This window comes from Scomber japonicus, chromosome 3 (assembly GCF_027409825.1).
Source record: "Scomber japonicus isolate fScoJap1 chromosome 3, fScoJap1.pri, whole genome shotgun sequence".
In the NCBI taxonomy this organism is placed as follows: Eukaryota; Metazoa; Chordata; class Actinopteri; order Scombriformes; family Scombridae; genus Scomber; species Scomber japonicus.
The window spans coordinates 35,214,242-35,230,909 of NC_070580.1; the positions used below are offsets into that span (position 1 = coordinate 35,214,242).

General features: G+C 35.8%; 1 long non-coding RNA gene across 1 annotated transcript; it reads right to left on the bottom strand.

Annotated features, from left to right (window-relative positions):
- Positions 1 to 5,766: 5,766 nt before the first annotated feature.
- Positions 5,767 to 6,384, bottom strand: LOC128356238 (uncharacterized). The gene is made up of 3 exons (XR_008321159.1): positions 6,304 to 6,384; positions 6,037 to 6,126; positions 5,767 to 5,819 (listed from the first exon to the last, which is right to left on the bottom strand). It is a non-coding gene; the product is annotated as an uncharacterized LOC128356238 (long non-coding RNA).
- Positions 6,385 to 16,668: the final 10,284 nt, after the last annotated feature.

The window sequence follows — 16,668 nt, forward strand, 5'->3', positions numbered from 1 at the left end:
TACTTTTTATTAGTGAACCCAATATCGTGTCTCGTCTTGTGAGCTGAGTGTGTCGTCACACCCCTACCAGGTAGTAGTAGCCAGAAAAGGGAAGATGATAATTATTTCCAGTTTTGGTATATGAATGTAGTTGACAGAGCTCTGAATAACAGAAAAATATATAGCATTTACTTCAGAGCTGGGCAACTCAAATGTAAATTTCGTAAATTATTTCATTCAGACAGACTTTAATTTGTAGCTTACACAACTTTGCTTTAGTCGGCAACAATTAGTTGATGTCCTTGCCAAAAATTGAGGGCAAAATTAGTTGCTGACAAATTTAATTGTTGATAATAGTTGGTTACGCCATTGTGCGTCTTTTTCACGCTATGGAGCTGAATTAACATAGTTTTTTATGGAGATTTTCACTCAGCTTCCTACCTATCTTTGCTGAGAGATAGGTAGGAAGGTCTGGGAGCATTTCACTCTTGATGCACTGAAGAAAAGGATTACCTGCATATTTTGAATCATTGTATCATGGGAGCACGTCTGTTATGCATGAACATTTGAAGAGGAGGCGTGTTGGAGTTTTGGACAATGCGGACTCGCCTTGGTAAGATAGTTAGCTTGTTAGCTAGCTGCCTAGCTAACTAACAATCTATCTAACTAATGGAGTTGTCTTGGCTTTTAACATGAATATAATACTGTAGTGCTATGCAAAGAACCAGCCATATCGCTCTTTTGAACTGTATTATTTAACGATACAACCTTTTTGAAGCTAAGTGCAATTATTACAGGCAATTAAATAACAATAGAACTCATAAAGAAATGATATTGAGATCGCTGATCAATAATCTTATTTTGATTAAATCATAAAATGGCTACAGTGATGTAAGTAAAAATTGTAAAAAAGTAAAAACTATGTGTTGTATGTTTACTGTATACACTGCTTAGGTCTTTGCACTTCAAAATACTAACTAAAATCACTTCTGCTCTACTGATCTACACTGAAAAGTGAAGGAGATCATAAAAAAGGTGATCAGCTGATGTGCGGACCAGCTATGCCATGGAGGCATACCTTGGAGTGACGTGCCATTTTATCACTGGCAAATGAAGACTTTGAACCTTGCCACCATGCCTCTGGAGGAGGGGCATTCTGCTGCAAACAGCATGATGGAAGAGCTAATAGAACATCTTGCCTACCAAAATAAAAGCAGTAGTTCATGACAACGGGCCCAATATAGTGGCAGCAATGCGAATGCTGGAAGAACAACACGTTTGGGCCTCTGTCCACTGCACTGGGCACATACTCCAGATCATAGTTAACAGTGCCCTCAAAGAGCCCAGCATCGACAGAGATGTAGGTGCTGCACGAAACTTGGTGGAGAGGCGAGCTGGTCAATATAAAACTGAAACTGAAACAACAGTAAATGAACACAGCACAGCTCAAGCTGATCCAGGATGTTAGTACAAGGTGGAACAGTACATATACATGGTAGAAAGACTCCTGGAACAGCACTGGCCAATCACTTCAACTCTATCTGATCCTGAGGTAACTCCTTGGGGCAAACACTACTTTGACTTAAAGCTAGATCAATGGGTGCTGCTTGAAGAACTGGTCCCTCTGAAAGGGTTGCAGCCTTTTAAAATGTGCTGCATGTTACCTTAGTGGACAGAAGTATGCAACTGCTTCATGTCTTCCACAACTGGTCAAAGGGCTGCAACTATTCATACAGTAAGCCTGTTTTGAGACAGGCCCAGGGAAAGCCTTCCTGGCCAGTGCAGGACAACTGAGTGATTGGGCAACTGGAATACATGGCTGTGACTCTGTGAGGTCAGTGTTTCAGGGGGAAATCAGCACTGGATAACGTCCTTCAATCTGACACTGAAAGTCTGAGTGAGGTGGAAGAGGAAACCCACGTGGACTAAAAGATCCAAATTGTGAGAAATTAAGTTCAGATGTACTTCATAGAGTCAGCAATATTCAAAAAGGAATATCCTCTCAGATGTTGGAGGGAAAATTTGGGGTTTTTCCCCACACTATGAAAGCTGGCAAGATCTCTTCTGTGCATTCTTGCAACATTCACCCCGTCAGAGTGAATCTTTTCAGCAGTGGGGAAGAGAAGAGAGCAAGCCTCACATGAGACTGTGTGGAGATGCTGACTTTTCTCAGTTTCAATAAACTGTGATTGACATATGTCCTCATGTAGTTGCAACTTGCTACAAACACTGTAGGCCACAGATTGTCATGTACAAATGCACTTTTAGTATCTTCCTGTTGATTCCAGGCTATAATCAGTTCACACTTCACAACCTTTCAACTCAACCGTAGCATTGACTTCCTCAATAAAATGAGCCACAGTGCTTGTTTAGTTTTTATTGCTGCTATACTTGATTGTTGAAAAAAAAAGTATATCACCACTTTGCCTGTCCCTAGTCAACTATCAAAATAGTCATATGTTACAGCTTTACTTTGCTGTATAACATTCTATCATCACTGAGAGGATGAGTAGAACACATCTATTCATCATGTTTATCTTGTTGTCAATACCCTCAGTTAGATTCATTAATCCTTGTTGATTTTTCAGTATTCTCTTGCAGATATGTCTGTACAGTTGGATGGTCTTCAGTGTCTGTGCAGCTTATTTTTTGAATAAGCTGCACAGACTTGTTTCTTGGTATCTAAGTACTTAGTACTCACCACCGTACCCACCCAGTTCCTTTTTATACTTCCCCATTCTACAGTACATCATATTGTCACACAGTAAATAAGAAATAACTTGAGAGAGAGAATACAAATACCCTTGCATACTTAGAAAGTCACTTCTTGTTTAATGTGACATTTGAGTGCAGTCTCATCGGTATTCATAACAGCTCAATTTCTCAGTGCAAAACAATTGACTGAAGAAAGACAATGGAAGCAAGATTTTATTAATCCATTAAGAGGAAATTGGGATTTATTTGAAAGAAAAAAAAGTTTTCAGTCTGAAGCAGTTGTTGTATGTTTGTATTGTTGTTACTTTGCTTGTCTTTGGTCTACAGAAAAATGGATACTTGATTTTTTTTTTTTAACTTTTGTTTCACATTAGTGCCTTGCTTATTGTTTGTCCTTAAATGGACACAAATATGATATTGGAATTTTTATTTATCTTTTGTATCAGTAGTAGCTTAAACAGCAGCAACGGTTATTAAAAGACATACATTTGAATAGAATATAGTCTTTATTGTTTGATAGCTAATGCTAAAACAACATCAAGCTAAATTTAAAAGCTGGTAGCGATAATCCATCCCTAGTGGACTATTAAAATAGTCATTAGTTACAGTCCTACTTGACTGCATATCAGAGCCAGGAGCAGGTAATACAGTCACTCTGCATCACATGTGTATTACTCTGTGTACTGACAAAATGAGTCAATTCAGTGGTGATAAAATAGCTGTGGTTGTGACAGGAAGTATGAGCTATTTATTCCATCAGCTAAAATATAACATCATCATCAACAAGACAAGTGGATGGCCAAGAGAAACATAATGATATAAAAATGCACACATTGTACACACATTTGCTCATTTCACTCGGTACCTTTTAGATGGAATGAGATGACAGAAAACATAAAGGTGATATTCACATCTATTTTTATTATTACTTATATCGAAAGCTGCTAGAGATGTTAAACTAAGCCCATCTTTAACATTATTGTCCTATTTTTGCATACAAGCCCGACACTCATGTAGCCAGCATGCCTCTTTTTTAAGCATGAAATGTATAGAGTATCTTAAAGCATTTACAGAAATATAAAAATGCACACATTGTACACACATTTGCTAATTTCACTCTGTACCTTTTAGATGGAATGAGATGACAGAAAACATAAAGGTGATATTCACATCTATTTATAGGGATGTCCCGATCCGATATTGATATCGGAAATCAGTCCGATATCAGCCAAAAAAGTGAATATCGGATTTTATCGGACTGAATCTAAAAACTCCGATATAAACGCTCCGATATAAGCTGTCCATTTACCGCTCCAGCACTTCTATAATAATAGGTGACTCTGGTTTGATCACACTCCAACACAGTAGGTGGCGGTAATGCCCCTTAATTAACGTTGGTGCCGGCCGCGGAAGAAGAGCGTCTCTGATCCAGCATGCACAGCCCAAGTGATCACAACAACGACAACGTGTGTGCCTGCAGCAAGGTGTAGTGATGTCGGCTGTGTGGAAGTATTTTACTGTAAACTCGGACAAAGACGTTGCAGCTAAATGCAACATTTGTCAGGCGCAAGTGTCCCGTGGAGGGACAGAACTGGGAAGGTGTTGTTTTTTGTTTTTGTCCCTGCCCACAGTTGTTTCCAACATATGCTGACAGTAAAAAAAATAACTGGAGTGAACTTGAATTGTTTGCACTTTAAAATTTAATTTATTCTATTCAATTGTATAATGATGTTGGTAACCAGTGGTTATTTTGCACTTTAAATATAACATTTTGTTTTTATTGGATTTGTTGAGGTAATACTCTTTTATTTATGTTGAAGGTTAAAATTTATGTAACCAATTGGTTAATAATAAATGGGTCAGTTTTTCCTATACCTACTGTTGCTGACTATTGTTTTCTGTTATATCACTACAACATCAGTAACAGTAACAGTAACATCACTTTATCAAGCCTTTTCTAACATTCCACACAACAAAATAAGGAATAAATATATGTATGATTCGTGCCTATATCGTATCGTATTGATATCGGTATCGGCCAATACTCAAGGCTACAACATCGGTATCGTATCGGAAGTGAAAAAGTCATATCGGGACATCCCTATCTATTTATATTATGACTGATATTGAAAGCCGTGATACATTTTAAACTAAGCCCATTTTTGATAATAATTTCTTATTTTCCTATGAAAGCATATAAGTCCAACACTGATGTTGCCAGTGTGCCCCTGTTTTTAAGCATGAAATGAAATAACTATGTACATGTCTTTGTATTGAGTATCTTAAAGCATTAACAGACATATATAGAAGCCCCATCCTTACCTATTTTTGACATTATGAAGAAAATAATTTGAAATGTGTTCTCAGTTACTGCTAATGTTAAAGAAAACACAATAGATAGTGGAGGAACAAAAACAACTCTCAGAATCAACAACGGCCACTTTCAAGAGAGCAAATTCTATAAGATAGGTGCTTGATAGCAGACTGAAATACAGACTGTGTTTAAGCTCATAAAATGTTGCAACTGTCCAAAAAGGACAAACAAAAAAAACAACAATTTGCACTTTGTTATACATGATATATAGAAAGGACAAAAGTAGCTGCATTTTGGGGATATGCATGTAACTTAGCTTGCTCGGTCAGAATTGATTTGAAAGCTGCGGATGATGCAGTGCAGTAGGTTGAGGTCTTTGTCTGAACGTGAATCAAGTGCAGCACAGGTCTTGAGTCCAGCTTTCAGGTGCGGTCCTTTATTGCTTCATAGATTTGTCTCCATCTGTAGAAGAATGTAAATTCTCATTAGGACATTTGCTGGTGTTGCAATCAATACTGTCCATACTGTGTAAACAGCAAATAACACCTTGATGGTTCACTTTGACAGCAACACAGAGTCTAATTTATCAAACTGGTGCCTGCAATATCTCTAAACCAAGTCTGGACTTGTTTATGACCCACATAAATGTCATTTATATAACATACACCTCATGATGTAACACTGAGGCATTTTGCATGTTTAAATATAGCTTAAATATAAAAGACCATAAACATATTCACATAAAATCAAACACTGACCTCTTTGCTTTTTCCTCATGCTGCATTTGTTCTTTTTTTACAAGGTGCAAAACCTGTTTGACATAAATAAAGCAGACTCTTGTCACTGAGAATCTTTAATTCAGACAGATAATTACAGATTTAATATTTCCCTTTTTCTCATGTTCGAACCTTAGTTGGAATTCTGAGTTAATATTGTCAGTCGTATTACATAATCTTTACAAAAAGTTAGGAAATGAAAGCTATCGTGTTTTAAGAGAAGCTGCGAGAAGCAGTGATGAAGTCTCTTACGTTCGTAGACAAAGTATATGATGAACATGAGAAGCAACAGCAGCATATCCAAACAGAGAGCCACAGCGATGGTCAACCAGGATGAATGATCTGTGTGACAAAACCAAATATTAAGATGATATCATACATTAATAATAATAAATAAAAATAAAAAAGACCATCATGAGGGCCAGCACACAACATTAACATCCAGATTACAAATGATTAAATGTTTGTAGTTAGTGATATTTAACCATGACCAATTAAAGGATCTCAACCTTTTCTTACCAAAACTGCCATAAGGAACAGGTGGTGTCACTGAAAGCAAACAGAAATATATTTCATTTGTGCATGAAAACAACAGTAGATTTAAAATATTTAAAGTCAAATTAAAACAGAAAGAGAGAAGAAAGCTGGCATTTGAGAAGAAACTGTAACTGTAATGTCTCTTTTGCCTTTGTTAAAAACCAAATGTTGCTACCAAATGTTTAATAGCACAAAATCTTGGTTTTGCAATTAATATCAATATACTTGCCAAATATATTTAAAATAATATATAATATTATGCTGCTGATATAACAGAAAAAAAATCATCTCGCAGTTGAGTGTCTACATCATAAATAAATATGAAGAATGGAAAATAAATGAAAACAATGCAAATATGGATAGTTACACAGATGTAAGTTAAGTGAAATGCTGTGTGTTTCTGCAATGTTGTATATAATTTACATTACTATAAGGTGGTTACTTTATAATAGAGACAAAACGTGAGACAGTGAGAAACCCCTCAATGTGGACATTTTGTTGAACCTGAAATTAGATTTTAATGGAAACATTCCAGTATGCAGTGGAGGAGTTTTGACTGCACTGTTGATTTAGTGTCTATCAAAAAATTAAGTACAGAAAAAAATGTCAGTGGAGTTCAGAGACACAGCTCCTTAAACATCGATGTATCTCAGCTTAAACTGATAAATGTTTCACTTTGGTGACAGTGATGCATAAATTGATTAAGTTCTTTTCTTTTCTTTTGAGTCTAATATTTCAAGTGAGTGATGCAGGGTGAATGAAGACAAATTCTAATTTGAACCCTTTAGCATTTTGGACATCTTACTGTCATCTCATGTCACATGTGCACATATTGACATGTTTTTAATAATATTTGACTTTTACTAAATATTAAATGTGAGCCAAACCATTTTGTAGGGACAGTGCATATTGATTAACATCGATATTAAAACATCTCTGTAAACATGCCGGATTATAGCAAAGCCGCTAATTTGCATCCGTAGTCCCTCATAAATGTGTGTTAATGTCTGTTAAATTACATGTTGTGTTAAGTCATATTTCACTAATGAACATAAAATGAAAGAATAAAGAAAAGCCTCTAACCAGCAGAGGAGAGCTACATTTGTTTTACTCACTTTTAATCTCCAGATGTATTTGTTTTACTGAAGCTCTGTTTCTTTCTTCTTTCACTCCACACCAGTAGACACCAGCATGCTGTGAGTTCACATTACTGATGGACACGTTGAAGCCACTGTTGGTGTTTGTGAGAGTGAATGTCCCGTTTGACTTTAAAGGAGATGGTGTTGATAAAATCTCCTCACAACTTTCATCGTTGTCTTTGCAGATAAACTTGACTTTGGATTTGTATTTGTCTGGGTAATCACATGTGATGGTGGTTTTAGCTGTTTCATACGCAGTTTGATTAAATGGTTTCTTGCAGACACCTGTCACTGCAAAGAATTCTGAAGAAAAGTAAAACATGCAAAACATGAACATTTTAATACTATAACATATTGAAAGTATATCATTACACTAGTAAAGGGTGTATTATGTGAATTTATCTATTCATTATGTCTCTCCTGTCCTGTAATGTCTGCTTCATAGCTAATGGATTTCCATTTCTGATAACTCAGTGAGCATTGTACAGTAGAAAGTTGAAAGAGAAGCAAACTTCACTGAATGTGAAAACCCTTAAAGAAATGTTACTTTTGTAACAGCATTAGTGGAAAAGAGGAAGAAGTGAACTGTGAGTGCGCAACATGTACATGTTAGTGTTCATTTGTTGCTCATCTTCAAAACAAGCAATCTTTGAATGTGTTAACTTAATAACTTGGTATTCAGAGCGAATAGTGAATAGTGTTGTATCCTATCTCCCAGAGACTAACATTAGCAGAGCAACCCAACTAGCATGAAACTGGCTGACTGCACTGCAACACTTCACTAAACTTCAATCAGCTGGAGGGTGAAGAATGTTGTTCAAACTGAAGACAGAACATTAATAACAGCACAGCAGCAAACTTATTTCCCCTCCTTACTCCAAAACACACAGAACAACTTCTGTTTTTACAAAAGACATCAAACCAGTGATGTTAGGAAGTAAATGACTCTTACACTGGAGGAGACTGTGAGGTGCTCCCAAATGAATGCAACTCACTTTTTTATTCTTTCACACACTTTTCTGTACTTTTTTCTGTTTGTCAGACATGACCTTCATCAAGACCATTCAGATTAATGTCAGTAATGTTTCATATTAAAGTTCAGCGGACACAAGACATGATTGTGTGGCACATACTAAATTTAAAGGAGTATAAGTAGAGCCACAAATGTCCTTCTCTTTATATTTCTTAAATAAAAGATTAGTTTTGAATCAATAATCAATTCAGAATGTAATCATGACACAAAGAATAAGAATCAAATTGTGAGATTCTCAAAGATTCCTACCACGATGGGACTGATATACTGTAACATGCAACAAAAGTACAGGTGCATTTCTGAAATGTCTTTCAGTGCCTGATGCCTGTGTGTTGTGTTATTACATTTGTATCTTTATTTTATTATGTATTCATGTTTTCTTAGTGAGTTTTTGATAAACTTCACTCTGACTTTGCAGCATCTCTTACCATTTACCAGGTCCAGTTCTTCATTGTCTTCATTGGTGTCTTGGTAAAGGTTACACTTGTACTTCCCAAAGTCCTCCTTTTGAAGTTGTTTAATGACCACCCTCAGAGTTTGATTTTTTGTATCATGATACAGGGAATATCCGTCCGTCTTTTCCCACTCATCCTTTTTAGTGCTTCGTATGCTGTTTCCTCCGGGACCTTCAACCTCTATGATATAGTTTTGATTTGTTTCCGGGTATTCGCAGGTGAATTCAACCCATCCTCCTTCACATCCATTCACTTGAAATGAGGCCTCACAGCCTGTAGATCAGACAAAGAAAATGTCTTAATCCAACATACACTGTGTGGATCTATCTAGTAAACAGACTCATCAGTTTTCTTTTTGTTGAGAACGTTTAGCGCACTTGTTTTCCATACAGTGCCTGTGTGCAGTAATTGAGGATTTAACACACATCACATTACTTTGCATTACACCTTTGCAACATCATGGTTAGATTATTGTAAACACATCTTTACTTCCTTTTAATAAATTCCTCAGTGAATAATCCCCAGCTTGTTTAAAACTCTGCTGCTACTTAATGATAAAAACAGACATGAACACATAATTTTTCAGTCACACACTCTTAACATAATGTGGGTTGAATGTAATTCTTAACAACTGTGATACAACATGAGTGGTTAGCCAAACTAGACTTTTGGATGTATTGAAACGGTTTACCCTTTAAGAGGCAGGGTTTTAAAAATATTACTCTAATTTTCTAAAATACGTAGTGTTGTACCTGTCATCACTGAGAGGATGAGTAGAAGACGACAGCTCTTCATGGTGTTTATCGTGTTGTCAATATCCTCAGTCAGATTAATCAACTCCTGTTGGTTTTTCAGTGTTCTCTTGCTGATATGTCTGTACAGTTGGATGGTCTTCAGTGTCTGCAAAGCTTTTCTTCCTGAAAGTGGATCTTTGTTCATCACCTCAGATATGTTTAGTTATATTTCCTTCCCCTTTCTACAGAACATTGCATAATCACTCAGTAAACAGGAAATGACAGGAAATAGAGACAAAACTACCCTTTGCATACTTAAAAAGCAAACTCTCGTTAAAATGTGTCACTTCAATGCAGTCTCCTCATTATTCATAATTTTATACAACAAATTATATGTTATGTTCTTTATACATCATAAAATGACTGTCTACACAATTGATTAATTAAAAACAAGCAACTGAAGGAACAAAATGGAAACAAGAGTTTATATTTGTCCAAAAAGGCGAAATTTGGATTTTTAAAAATAAATCAGTGGTCTGGACTGTGAATAGCAGGATATATAAGCTAAAAGACTGTGGGAACAACAATGGTGATTAATATGATTAGTAGGGGTGTCATGATTCTCCAAATCCTCGATTTTAAGGTCACGATTCGATTTGATTCTCAATCCCTTTTTTTGGGCCCTTTAAGCACAGACGACATTTTTAGACTCTCCATCAGTTGTTTGCAATGTACCACACTAAGGCCCTACTGTCAAAATTAAATAATTTATTAGCAATATAATGTAACAATTACTTGTTTCAGTAGTCAATTAACCAAAGAATAATGTAGTGACCCTTTTGTAACTGCAGTGTACTGTGAACTCTTCATATTAGATGATATTCAAGTTCACAGCAAAACAAAAACTAAATTAAAACAGCTTGATGTCCATAGCCATCCCTGAACAATTAAGTGTGTCAACTGTCCTAACAGTGTCCTAACTGTATCCTAACAGTAGCATCTCTGGTGCTACAAATAGCGCTAGTTATTGCTTTAGTGCAGGCATCCCAACTCTCCCATATATTGATAGCGGCTACCTGACACCTGCAAATTATATACAATCTCCCGGACTCTGCAGCGAGCGAGCAAGAGCGTGTGTGTGTTTGTGACTATCAATGCAGCGCGTGTGAGAGCAAAGCAACGTGATAGCTCTTTTTCATGATTTTGCCAGCGTCTATTTCTACTGATCCAGTACATTTTGTACAGTACAGTTTTACTGTTTGTAACATTACAATAACTGAGAATAGATGAAATCAGTATTAGTGCAATTAAACTGAACTGAATTAAAATGTGTGTAAATCAATTAAAAAAAACAAAAACCTTTTGCTTTGGATTATTATGATTTTAATTATTATTATTGCTCTTTGGGTTGTCAGAACATGTGTAAAACTCTCTGTATGGGGCACACAAAGCAGCTAAATAAGCGCCCATCCTGCATTATCTGCTTTTGTAAAAAAAATATTTTCTGTTGATAAATGAGATGGTACTAGTGAGTGGTAGTGTTAACTGCCATCTACCACAGTGTCAGTCCTGATGCTGTCACCAGATGGCACCAAAGCAAAACAAAAAAGATTCAGATTCAGTAGATAGTGAATTTAATATAAAGAGATTATTACTGGTGTAAGAGGTCATCAAAAATGCAAAATGTATAAAAGGATATGGGTGTCAGTTTTTTAAATCTATACATTGTATTATACAAATCTCATGTGTAGAGCCAAAGCAACAATGTGTGCGTCCAAAGCCTAATATATACACACACGCACGCACACACACACACACACACACACACACACACACACACACACACACACACACACACACACACACACACACACACACACACAATTGAATAATTGTTATGCTTGCTATAGTATTATATCAATTAGCTATAGAGTCAGTAAGACCATCATGAAAGTGCTGCACATTACTTGTTATAGCAGTATTAGTACCCTGATTATAGGCCATTTTGTCTGTTTACAATAACAAGGAATTTGACTCAATGGAATAGAAAGAATTTGGCTCTTAATCTAGTTACAGACAACAATCTTCAGAATGATGCACAAGCAAAGATAATTAAACATCACTATTATAGACAGGCTAGTGTGAAAAAAATAGACACATACGTATGAAAACAAAAGGACAATAACATACAATGTCTATATACAGGCAGACATGTTTTTGTAAACAGGATCCAAATGCTGCAAGGGTGTGAAAGGAGTGCTGAAATAAATATTGTATTGGTAAAAAAGTATAAAGGTTACACTGCATAAATACAGTAGGTGACAAATACACAGAGCATGAACCAGTCAGGAAGTGAACACAACAAACAAAATCACAGGGTCTGTTCAAAACCGCATACTTTCCTACTACTCGTACTAACTCTGACGTCATTTGAAGTATGTAGTGTGTTTCAACTGTGTAGTATGTGATTTAGAGTATGTGAGAAGTTCCTGGATGGTTTACTAGATTCTCCAGAAATGCAGAGTATGCATCAAGAGCTGATTACTCACACTCAAATTACCCAAGATGCAACGCTACTACTCACACTCAAATTACCCAAGATGCAACGCAACTTCTGAAAAAACCCAAAATACAAACTTCACAGGTAGCTACAGCGAGGGTATGTTCACTTCCTGTTTTCAAAATAAAAGCACCAATTCTATCATTATGGTTTTCGAAAGTACGTTATTTGCGACGGCTAACTTGAGTGGCTCTGAATTCTCAGGAACAAAACTTTAAACAGGTGTTATTTGGACAAATTAGCGTCACATTGTGGATCTAAAGGGCTACTTTACTTTCTTCCTAAAAAGGTTAGAAATGTGGATAAAGTGGTATATTTACAGAGTTAGAGCTAAAATGAAATCAGCTTCAGCCTGATGATTTCAGCTCGGGTAGGAACCAAATGCATTGTGGGTTATCGTGTAGTTTACTACAGTGCAAACGATCTGCTTACTATCTGGTTGTTTAGTGTGTAGTGTGTGGAAGTATGTAGTATAGAAGTATGTAGTATGTAGTATAGAAGTATGCGGTTTCGAACACTGCCATAGTCTGAGTCAGACACTCTCAGCTTGTCAGATGTACCTGCTCCATGTGAGACTACTTATTAATTGTTGCTTGGCCGTTGCATGGTCAAAGTGCCAAAATGAATGTAGAAATGCTTCCTGCAAGTCAGAAGTCAGGTTGGCTTCAAGTTGCTCTGAAAGCTTTGTTTGCTTTTTTAAAATGTTTCTACCTTTTCAACGAGTTGACATTGGCAAGGATGCATGCCCATTAAAGGCCTTGGTTGCTAAGGTGGTTGCTAAGATTTTTGCCAGGTGATGTTTGTGTTGTCACTAATATTTCTTATGTATTTGAGAAGTTGACATTTTGAGTAAAGAATGCAAAGAAGTAGTGATATCCTCTGTTATATGGTTTGGTGATGTATCCTGGGCTCCTTGGGAGTGGAGCTTTAATGAAACAGGAGTTTTAACAGCTTGTTTAAGACAGAGACTGAAGGAGTGCATAAAGGGTCAGTATGAGTTCCAGTAGAGCCCCAGATTTAAAAATATAAACTTGTAAATGTACAAAATAAGCAACAGTTGAATGTCTCAGTTCGTGAAAGAAAAGCTGCTTATCTAAAAGAGTGGTTTGACTAAAGGTCATGTTACATTATTGTGTAAGAGCTTATAGTTTGCTTACCATGGAAAAAGAAAAACATAACCACAAACAGCTCAACTCTTACAGGAAGTAAGTAAACGTGAGCAATAAACACGCTTCAAAATGTGTTGAGTAATATCGTAGTGATGCAGACATAATGAGGCTTCTGCTTTTTGCTTTAGAAATAGCAAAGTGTCTTGCTGAGATAGCAGATTGTACTATTGATTGTAACAAACACATTTCAGCTCTTGTCAAACAGAAAATGATTACCCTTTAGAAGAACATTTATTTTCTGTTTCTGTTACTTTGTTAGTGTTCTAATTATTAATAATAGTGGTCTAATAACACAAAAGCTTTTTCTAATTACATTACTCAGTTTACTGTTAAAAGATAATTACCATTTTTTACAACCTGGACCTTATTTCTAGCATAACATACGATTATTTACTCACCCAGACAACTTTGGTGTCATTTGGAGTCGTTTGGATGAAATTAGCACCAGTGGAGCGCTGCGTATATCCGTATAATGCGAGTACATGGGGCACCGAAGCGCAGCCTCTATATATAACGCATTATATGCCACCAAACTAGTTCATTTCACCAATATTTAGTTATGATTACACATTTATTAATGGATAGCCCCTTGAGATGAACCATCTCGTTTTCAAGGGGATCCAACATAAAACATATATTACAACACAACAACACAATCACAATCACATACAGCATGCATAAGGCTCTCAATTACCAACCAACCCACACATCATTCCTGTCAACCCACAGTACAGTAAGTAAATACCACAAAGCATATAATGTAATGCCAATCATAATGATATTAATATCAATATGATACTATGATACATTAGTGCTATTCCCCTCCGAGCCCGTGGTGGCATATTAGGCCAGAAGATACACGTCTGGATGTGTCAATAAACGTCTGTATCACAACCCTGGAGGATTTCCGCTCAATGATAAACCGGGCTGTGGTAGAGACGTTCGGAAATGACATCATCCAGATCAGAGGTTAGTATGTCAACCTCCAGACCCTGGATGTTGATAACATGCCACCACAGAGGGGAATAGCACTAACGTATCATAACTAAATATTGGTGAAATGAACTAGTTTTGCGGCAGATAATGCGTTATATAGAGGCTGTGCTTCGGTACTCGCATTATACGGATATACGCAGCGCAACACTGGAGCTAATTTCGTCTGAACGACTCCAAATGACACCAAAGTTGTCTGGGTGAGTAAATGATCGTATTTTATGCTGGAAATAAGGTCCAAGTTGTAAAAAACGGTAATTATCCTTTAATGTGTATTTTTACATGGATATATAAAATACATATGCTTTTTAATACCACAAGTAACGTGATGATAAGCATTTCTCTTTCACAGTTATTTGAGTTTCTTTTTTCAATGGTATAGAAATAAAGAGTCAGAAAACCCAGTGGTAGTGCTTTTTTGGTGCTTTTAATATCATAAGCATAATTTTCACAGCAAACCATTTCTAAAATAAGGGGGAAAAAAGAAGTGAAAAATAAAAATAAATGATTCATACAGTATCTTCAATAACAAAAGTAATATTTTTAAAATGTTATCTGATATATTCTAATTTACATCTATTTATAGTATTTCTCAGAATCTTAAAATCACTCTAAATACTTATAATGAGAGGAAATGCTGTGGCTGGCCTGCAACAACACTAAAAATCATCGTAAACACCATATAGTCATTATTGTAACGTTTTCATACACACGTGACTTTATAAAGGTGTTATCTTAACATCACAGAAACCTGCACACCAGCAGACACACAGCAAGCTAAAAAAGGCTGAAAAGTTACATGAAGCAGCAGAGCTCGGTAATAAGTCTTTGTGGACTCATCAGCATGAAGATCTTCTTTCACATAGATGTTTAAGAAGAATAGATTCATTTGGTTTTAACACAATTTGTTGTTGGGTTTATCAGTTGACTAAACAAGGCACATAAACTAAAAACATGCAAGTAATTGACAGATATAACAATAACATCATATATAACTAAAATACACAACATCACAAATTAATTCCAAAATATAACAAAGTATAACTTCATTTATGGCTCCTACAGTTGCTGCACACTTTTTTAATAAGCACTTCCTTCCTGGAATAATGTCATATTTATTTTATGTGTTGTATATTTGTAAATGTTATTTGTATGTTGCCACTTTGCTTCATCTTATGTCTTTTGTGTCAATTTTTGTGTGAACTTATAATATGAAGTATGGGATAAAGACGACTGCCTGCTATAACAGTAAACTATAAACAGCATGTTTCATACATTAAATATAACATTAAAAGAAAGATACTGAAATATATTGAAAAGAACATTAAACTGTGATAGATGTACAAATACATTACGATTGTTAAAAAAAAGGCCTAATGAACTGATGAAACTCATCTACATGTTGTATAACATAATGCACATCGTGTATACTGCATCAATGGCTGCAATTAACAATTATGTTTGGTCAATAAAATGTCTAAATGATGAAAATGATAAAATGATGTCCTCAAATGTCCCCTTTTGATATTCAGATGGAAGATATTCAGTTTACCATCATAGAATATTAAGTAAATCAGAATATATTCACATTAAAGAAGCTGGAACATAACAACTTGGACAGTTGTTCTTAAAACTATAACTTAAAACTATAAGTAGATTTATATACACTATATTACATTCTAACATCGGTCTTATGCTGGTCTTAAGATCCACACCTGTTCAAATAATCTTGAATCTTTAATTCAGATCAGCAAGTCCTCTAACCCCCAATACACATCATCATTCATTTAACCAATTATTATCCTGCCCTAAACCAAGACTGACACATCAATATATGATCTCAGGCCCCTCATCCCCTTCCCAAACAAGAATAATAACAAAGTTTCTGCAAGATTAAAACTCTGTCTGTTTCTTATACTATTAAGTAAACCTGTTTGTAATCCAATGCAGTAGTCCTGGATTAACTTTGATCGTGTAATATTAACTCTTATTTTAGTGAATATTGTTCATTTTGTGACCTTGTTTCAGAGACGTGTCCTTTTAATCCTCATTCATTTTTGAGGTGGTGGTTGGTGGTGGATGTTCTGGTTTGAACTGCATTGTTGGTTGCAGATCAGGTAACTTGGTTCTCGGAATGAATCCTAATCAATCAAACAAATATGAACAATTTCATCAACAGTTTCTGTGTTTGGGATGGATAAGAAAAAAATCCATCAAAAAAAGAATGAACTGAAATCTTGGCAAAGCCCACAGTCTGGAAACTT